Genomic DNA, 7,453 nt, shown 5'->3' with positions numbered 1-7,453 from the left:
CCTTCCTGAATTCACCACCCTGTCCATGTTAATCCCCCTAGACCTTTAGGTTCTAATTGAACTAATAATCAACAAATCTTTACTTCCTTCCTATGTCCCATGTACTGCTCTATGTATCAATACTTTAATTGTGCTACCATGGATCACTTTAACATCAGTCCTGCAAAAAAGGTGTATTTATCCCTACCTTTTGATAAGGAAATGAATGCACAAAGAGGTGATTTGTCCATGATCTCATACAGAACTAACAAAACATAGTACGAGGGGAATCAGAACCCAGTTCTGCTTGACTTTCAGTCTGTTCTCTCCTTCACCTCTCCTTAACTGAAGCCGGAGTTGGGAGTTTCTCCATCTCTCAATCTCAGTATCTTCGTTTATAATCCACAGATCATACTTCAGAGACTGATTGTGAGCACGAAAGATATCTAGGAAACTTTTATCCCTTCCCACTTCCCCTGCTACAGATCTCAAAAGCCAAGGTCAGTCTCTCCCCCAGAGTAGAATCAAGGATGCCCAGGATTCCAAGACAAGGTGGAAGACTTCATTCTGGAGCCTTGGCAGTGCCCTGCCGGAGCCCCTTCCTACCCAACTCTTACCTCAGCTAATGGTCTCTGTTGGGCTGGTAGCTCAACTCTCAGCCACACACAGAATCAATAACAGAAGTCCCCAGGCCTCGAATCAAATGTCTCGCTGGGCTGTGTTTATCTGAAGAGGCTGAGTGACTCCCAGGTGGCAGGGCTCCCCTCCTTCATGGCCTTTGCCAGCTTCCAGGCAATTCCACCCTGTGTTCCCCTGCAGAAGAGCTGGGCTGTGTCAGGCTTTCAAGGTCCACTTGGAGTTCTTCTGAGGTTTGTTCAACAAGTGAAGCCACAGAGTTGGAGAAACAGTCTCGTACTCCAGCAGGTCAAAGGGCTACAGAGAAGCCAGTGTCACTATGATTTGTTTCATCATGGACAAAGCTCAGAGTGGTTTTATCTGGGGCTCTCTGGGGTCTGTCTTCAGCCAGGACTCCCTGCCCAACTGCTCTGATCCTCCCTCTCCCTGTAAGACAAGGCCCTTTTGACCCTTTGACTCTCAGCTCAGAGCACTGCCCCCTCTTGGTGACCTCACTTTGCCTCTTCACCTGGTGTACAGGTCAAAACCAACCAACTACTAACCACATGCAGCTGAAACAACCCCTGTGAATGGTTTTATTTAAGATTTGGAAAAATCATTACTTTTTCATTAATTTAAACATTCCCAAAATGTTTTCTCATCTGTTGTCTCATTCTGTCTATCAGAAGTTATTAGGTGGGTTTAACATAAAGCAGCCCCACTGTAGAATTGTGGAAATAATCATAGCTGGCGCATTTTGAGCCCTTCCTCTTTGCCAAGCACTTTCCATGAGTTAAATACACTGATTTCCTTTCAAAAGCAGTGGGAGGTAGTTACTGTTATTACCCCCATTCTCCAGAAGAGAAACTGAGGCTCAGAGATATTTAAAAACACAACTGTCATTGCCCTTCCACTCGTAAGTAATGAAGCCAGAATTTGAACCCTGGTCCCAACTCCAGTCAACTGCTAAACTGTACCCAGTCACAAAGGAAGGGGGTGGGAGAGGCTTGTCCTGATCCCCAACACAAATGCTTCTCAAATTTTAATGTACAAATGAATAGAGCTCTAGTTAAAATGTATTAAGATGAATAGTTTGATTCTGAAGATCTGGGGCGGGGGGGCCCAAGATTCTGCATCTCTAATAAGCCTCTAAGTGATGCTAATACTGCTGATCCAAAGACCACACTTTGAGCAGCAAGGCTCCACATCACACTGTGCCCGGGAAGTACCTGCCACCCTCCCTCCCACGTGAGATCCTCTTGGGTAGGCAAGCTCTTATATTAAGCCCAGCCCACTCATGCTGTTGCAAGTGGCAGAAAACCCAATTTGAATGCTGGTTTAAAACAAAAAAGGAATTTATTGATTCATGTAACTGAGAAGGCATGGCTTCGAGTGTGGCTGCATCTAGGGGTTCTGATGATGTTTCAGGACCTGGTCCCTTAAAGCTTCTCAGTTTTGTACTTCCTGTTGGCTTCATTCCCAAGCTCCACATTGTGATACAAAGACTGCCAGGGGAATGAAGGCACAGTGGCATGGTCTTGGCACAGTGGCAAGCTGAAGCTCAGGCTGGTGAGCTAACATCCCGGCTGGAATAAACAAAAGAGCCAGTTAAAGGCAGCTGCGGAGTCCCTCTTAGTGCTGTCGCCAATATGGGAAGCTCCAAGTACCCCATCACCCCACACCTGACCTGGGTGTCCTTGAAGTCTGAGCTGGCTAGTGATGCCAGTGCCACTGGGCAGATTTGAGACTCACAGCTAAGCAGCAGGTAGAGGTGGACTGGCCACACCCTGATGTGTAGCACCTTTTCATATTCCCTGGGTTACTCTTGTCTTCCCCAACTGTGCCAGGTGGATTATTGGTCGCAATCCTTCACTCTCCTGTGGTAGTATTATACATCCACACCTTTGCCATAGCTGGGTGGGTGAGTAAACTTCCCCACCTCTTGATTTGGGGATTGGCCACGTGACTTGCTTTGGTCAATGGACATTAGAAGATGTGAATTGAGCAGAGGCTGGACACCTGTTTGCCCAGTTTGGCTTACTGTCTTGTGTCATGGTGACCATGGAGTAGCTGCTGGCCCATGGAGGAGGAGAGATATGTGGAATGAACCCGTACCCAACCTGCAGCCTAGAGTCCAGGGTCCAGCTAGCCCAGCTGAGTGGCAGCTGACCTGCAGAACTGACAGCATGAGGATAAATAACTGTTGTGTAAAGGCACTGAGGCTGAGCGTGGGGTGGACTTGTCACACAGCATCATTGTGGTGATAGCTGATATACCAGCTTAATGATTTACCCTCAAGAACAGGACCATAAATTCCTCTTGAGCTCCCCCACAGTACCTAGTACATGCTCAGGTAACAGAAACACCGGGGCCCCTCTAGTCTAATTTCCTAATCTGTCAGACCAGGAAGCTGAGGCTCAAAGAGACAAAAGGATTAGTTTAAGGTCACACTAAGTAGGTAGCCCAGCAGCCAGTACTAGAACCCAGGTCTGCTGACTTCTGAGCCAGTGCCTTTCCCTCATCCCCTCTGTCCCTCTTATTTCTTTATTCAGAGCCTGAGACAACATGGTCCTGACCTGACAATGTCTTGACAATCATGTCTCAAGACTCAGAGGTCCCACTTGACTACAACTTTACATCATGGAATGGCTTTAGAGCTCGAGGCCCTTAATGGATATCCAGGATCTACTTCCCAGCCACAGCCTGCAGGAGCACAGAGGTAGGTTATGATCAAGGTCTGGGCACAATCTGAGACATAAGTGACACAGGCAGGTCCACATGCTCATGGGGTCGGTCTCAGGGCATGTGGCTGGTGGTCTCTGTACAGACCACACGAGAGAAATCACAGCCGGGACCGGGGCTCACGGAGGCTGTAATTGAGGAGGGGAGTGGCTCAGAGTGGGCACTGGAAGGGAGCAGATAGGGGTCCATCAACTCCTGGGGACCATCTTGGATCAGCCCCAAGGCAAGGCCTAGTTCAACCATAAGTTACTTCCCACCTCCTGGGAAAATGGTTTTCCAGCAGACTCACTGAGGGAAGTGGGTGCCTAGCCCTCAAGCAGGCATGTAATGTAGGACAGGTGGGCTGCTGACAGCACCCCCCTCTTGCCCCCTCCTCAGAATACTCCGAAGGGGGAGCGAGCAGCAGGCCTGCCCTCACGTCTCCTCCTGCCCGCATTCACACAATCTGGCTGCATCTCTCACGCGAACCCCACCTCAACCCATCTCCCCCACCCACCCTAGCCCTACAGGCCTCCACTCCCCACAAGCCCAAGTTATCACTTCAAAGTCAGGGCTGGGACTAGGGTGAGGCGGGTGAGGAACAATATTTATGGCGGCATCAAAATTACTCAGCGATCAAGATAAATAATACTTTTGTGTGATATTTTTAAAAATCAAAATTAATGCAAAAAAAGTCCACAATGAGCAAAATATCAAAAATTTACATAAGACAGTCTCTGACAGGTCGAGGTTTGGACTGAGGTGAAGGAAGTCACGTTGTATAAATACAGGGTTAGATGTCTTTATTAAAAATTTTGGTACAGGGGCTTCCCTGGTGGCGCAGTGGTTGAGAATCTGTCTGCCAATGAAGGGGACACAGGTTCGAGCCCTGGTCTGGGAAGATCCCACATGCCACGGAGCAACTGGGCCCGTGAGCCACAACTACTGAGCCTGCGCGTCTGGAGCCTGTGCTCCGCAACAAGAGAGGCCGCGATAGTGAGAGGCCCGCGCACCGCGATGAAGAGTGGCCCCCGCTCTCCGCAACTAGAGAAAGCCCTCGCACAGAAATGAAGACCCAACACAGCTAAAAATAAATAAATAAAATTAAAAAAAAAAAATTTTGGTATTTCATGTATGGTAGATATTTTGTATTACCTTTAAATTTTAAAATATTGCATTATTAGTTATCTTAGTTACTGATTTTTGGCCTCCACTTAAATTCTGTGCCCATGGCAATGCCTCACTACCCTCACCCAGGTCCTGGTAAAACCCACTTGTGTCCTGTCCCTCACCCTCCTCAGCCCCAGCAGTGGCTCCCCAATATTGTCAGGATGCAAGCAAAACTCTCCGTGTGCCCTCTAAGTCCTCCTGGTTGGGCCCCCGCCCATCTCCACCCTAACCCTGGTAGTCAGCTGGAACATACCTGCATGGCCATAAAGGTTGTTTAAATATCGGAATACTTCCTCATCCCGAGCACCAGCACCCGCACCCCAAGCGTCCCCTGCCATCCTGGCTCCTCCCCCAGGACCATATCAGAATTCCCCACAATCCAGCAACCAAAGGACCAATGTCTGACCAACTGGGGACCCCCAGATCCTGCCCAAGCAATGTTTTCAATAGTCGCCTCTCCAGCCTCATCCTATGCCAAGCTCTCCTGTGCTTGGCTCCAGAAATACTGTCTTCTCCTTGTCTCTCTGCACGTGTGTTCCCTCTGCCTGGCACCTGCTAACCTCCCATCTTTGCCCATTTCTCTCTGAAACATCCTTCAGGCCTCACCCCAAGTGTCACTTCTGCAGGGAAGCTGTCCCAGACCTTTCTGACCCCCTACAACAGACTCTCTTCATGCTGTGTGTTACTTCCATGGACTTATTCAAGATATATTTTGGAGAGTGAAGTGATCCGACTTGTTGATGGATCAGATGTAGGGTTTGGGGGTGGTAAGGGAATGGGAAGAGTCAGGGATAATTCTCGGGTTTCTGGCATTGGCAACTGGGTGTAGATTTAACATATCCCAAACTAAACTACTGCTTCCCCACTTCATGAACCTGCTCTCCCTCCACTGTAATAGGTGCCAATTCCATGTTTCCGGTTGCCCAGTTCAAAAACCTTGTCTTTCTTGAACTGTACACTTTAAATGGGTAAATTAAATGGTATATGAATTATATTGATATCTCAATAAAGCTGTTTATATACATATATTACCTATACACTTATGGGATATAGACATATATCAAGAATCTGATCATTTCCTTCACCTACACTGCTACTACCCTGGTCCAAGCCACCACCATCTCTCACCTGAACCACTGCAACACAGCGGCCAGAGGGATTCTGTTACAATGTCAAGCAGATTAGGTGATTCTTCTGCTCAAAGCCCCGCAAGGGCTCCTATCTCCTCATTAAAACCACATTCTTTCTTTCTTTATTTTTGTCTGCATTGGGTTTTCGTTGCCGCGTGCGCGCTTTCTCTAGCTGCGGCGAGCAGAGGCTACTCTTTGTTGCGGTGCGTGGGCTTTTCATTGTGGTGGCTTCTCTTGCTGCAGAGCACGGGCTCTAGGCACATGGGCTTCAGTAGTTGTGGCTCACGGGCTCTAGAGCGCAGGCTCAGTAGTTGTGGTGCACTGGCTTAGTTGCTCCGCGGCTTGTGGGATCTTCCCAGACCAGGGCTCGAACTCGTGTCCCCCGCGTTGGCAGGCGGATTCTTAACCACTGAGCACCAGGGATGCCCCAAACCACATTCTTTTAATCAGAGCATTTAGTCCATTGACAGTTAAAGTAATTACTGATAGGTATGTACTTATTGCGATTTTAATCCTCATTTTCCAGTTGTTTTTCTAGCTCTTCTTTGTTCCTATCTTCTTCTTTTGATTTTTCCTTTTGTGGTTTGATGATTTTCTTTTGTAGTATGCTTGAGTGCCTTTCTTTTTGGGTTTTGTGAATCTATTGTAAGTTTTTGATTTGTAAAGCTACATTCTTTACAATGGCTACAAAGCCCTACACACTCTGACCTCTCCTTCTTTACCCTTGGCCTCACCACCTCTACCCTCCTCCTCACTCACTCGTAGCCAGACATGCCAGCCTCCTTACCATTCTTCACATGTACCAGACATGTTCTCACCTCAGGGCCTTTGCACTAGCTGCTCCTCCTGCCTGGTTTGTAATCCCTCAGATATCTGCACGGCTCACTCCTTCACCAGGCGTCACTGACTATCCTATGTAAAATTGCAGACCAACCCCAGTATGTTTAATTCTTTTTTCAATATTCAACATTTTATAGCATTTATCATTTTCTAATATACTATATTATTCACTTATTTGCTATATCTAGTTTTATTGTTCTGCCTCACCCCCTACTAAAAGTAAATTTCAAGAGGATGTGAATCATTATTTTGTTCTCTGATGTGTTCCAAGCATTTAGTGGACACTAAGTAAATATTTGTTGATTAAATAAGTGAATATGCAAAATGTGTCACTATTACATGGTATGGAGAAAACTCTCGCCCCATAGTAGGTGCTCAATAAATATTTGTGAATTAAATATTGGTACAATATTGATCCACAGGCCAGACTTAGAAATGTGTCCCAGAGTGTAAGCTTAGCACTTAAATGAGATCAAGTAGAAACTGACCAGCACTGTGCTTGAGCCATAGTAGAGTCTCAATAAGTATTCATTTACTACAATTTTGCTTCATCTGGGAATACCATCCCTTCTCTTTCCATATATCCAAAGAAAATCCATCCATCCTTCAAGGCTCAGTCAAGAATCACCTCTTCCTAGAAGTCTTCCAGTTCACTGTCTCCCAGCTCTGAATTCTACACCGGTATTTTTTTTAAAAATCAGGCAGCCTCAAGTTCTCTCTGAGTAGATGTCTGTGTGTAGCTGCTGTGTCAGTGCATCTTCCCATGTACTCTGTAGTAATCTGTTTCAACGATTAATGCCTTTTCTTGGTATATCCTCCCTTCCACACACACTCCACCTAGTCCTCCTGTGACCATGTGAAATATGAGACAGGCATGCCTGCCAATGCTCTCACCACAAAGTTATCAGGAATAGAACTTAATAAACAGGAAGCAACATATAAAAACACTGAGTCAGAGAAATGACACACAAATGCTGAAACTGCCTTTGCTGCCAAAA

This window comes from Balaenoptera musculus, chromosome 19 (genome assembly GCF_009873245.2).
Source record: "Balaenoptera musculus isolate JJ_BM4_2016_0621 chromosome 19, mBalMus1.pri.v3, whole genome shotgun sequence".
In the NCBI taxonomy this organism is placed as follows: Eukaryota; Metazoa; Chordata; class Mammalia; order Artiodactyla; family Balaenopteridae; genus Balaenoptera; species Balaenoptera musculus.
The sequence above is the reverse complement of the archived record's forward strand: the minus strand, read 5'-3'. Positions refer to the sequence as shown.